The sequence below is a fragment of the Oncorhynchus mykiss genome, chromosome 22 (assembly GCF_013265735.2).
Source record: "Oncorhynchus mykiss isolate Arlee chromosome 22, USDA_OmykA_1.1, whole genome shotgun sequence".
Classification (NCBI taxonomy): Eukaryota; Metazoa; Chordata; class Actinopteri; order Salmoniformes; family Salmonidae; genus Oncorhynchus; species Oncorhynchus mykiss.
The window spans coordinates 9,883,389-9,884,191 of NC_048586.1; the positions used below are offsets into that span (position 1 = coordinate 9,883,389).

Here is an 803-nt window from a genome sequence, read left to right on the forward strand (position 1 = left end):
AAGGATTGGCAACCTCTCTCTTGTCCCAAATCCAGAGAGAGAGAGAGAGAGAGAGAGAGAGAGAGAGAGTGGGAGAGAGAGAGAGAGAGAGAGAGTGGGAGAGAGAGAGAGCGAGAGAGTGGGAGAGAGAGAGAGAGCGAGAGAGTGGGAGAGAGAGAGAGAGTGGGAGAGGGAGAGGGAGAGCTGGATGGATGATGGTCCAAGATCCCTAGATCCTGTGGAGCTGAGTTGGATGTGTGTCTCTCTCCCTAGCTGCTTTAGGGTTACTGGCTCCATGCTCAGTCCTATAGCATTACACTGCCCCATTTGTTGAATTTGCAGGGATCTGCACAGCCAGAGTGCAATAGCTGAGCCTCGCCCTCTTCCTACCTTCTTGATCACAGTATCTCCCTTGCCGGGTAAGTATTGTCCTACTGTAATGATTGTTCCAATGGATGAATGTAAGGATTGTTCCAATGGGTGGAAAATGTGTTGAAAATAATAAATGATGTAAAGCCACTCTTTCAGGTACCTTTTAGAAGGTGAACTCTCTCTAAGGTCAGATACACGTTCTACTTCCCTTGAACTTTTAGCTTACTGAATTCTAACCTGAACAGCTGATTGGCATCTCACCATACATTTCTTGATGAGAGTTCCCATAGTAGCAATATCAGCCAGGAAAATCCCTGTTTTTCTGTTTTCTACGTATCCAATCTCTTGTGAGTGTAGTCAGCAGTAGATAAAGAGTTCCACTATAACACTCATTACTGGCTCCCATCTGAATAACTTATGTACCCTGTGAGTCATCTCTTCAGCTGATTACA

The 803-nt window shown here is 45.6% G+C and overlaps 1 pseudogene; it reads right to left on the reverse strand.

The window, feature by feature from the left end:
• Window positions 1-281: 281 nt before the first annotated feature.
• On the reverse strand, window positions 282-406 carry LOC118943652 (annotated as a pseudogene).
• Between the last annotated feature and the right edge of the window lie 397 nt (window positions 407-803).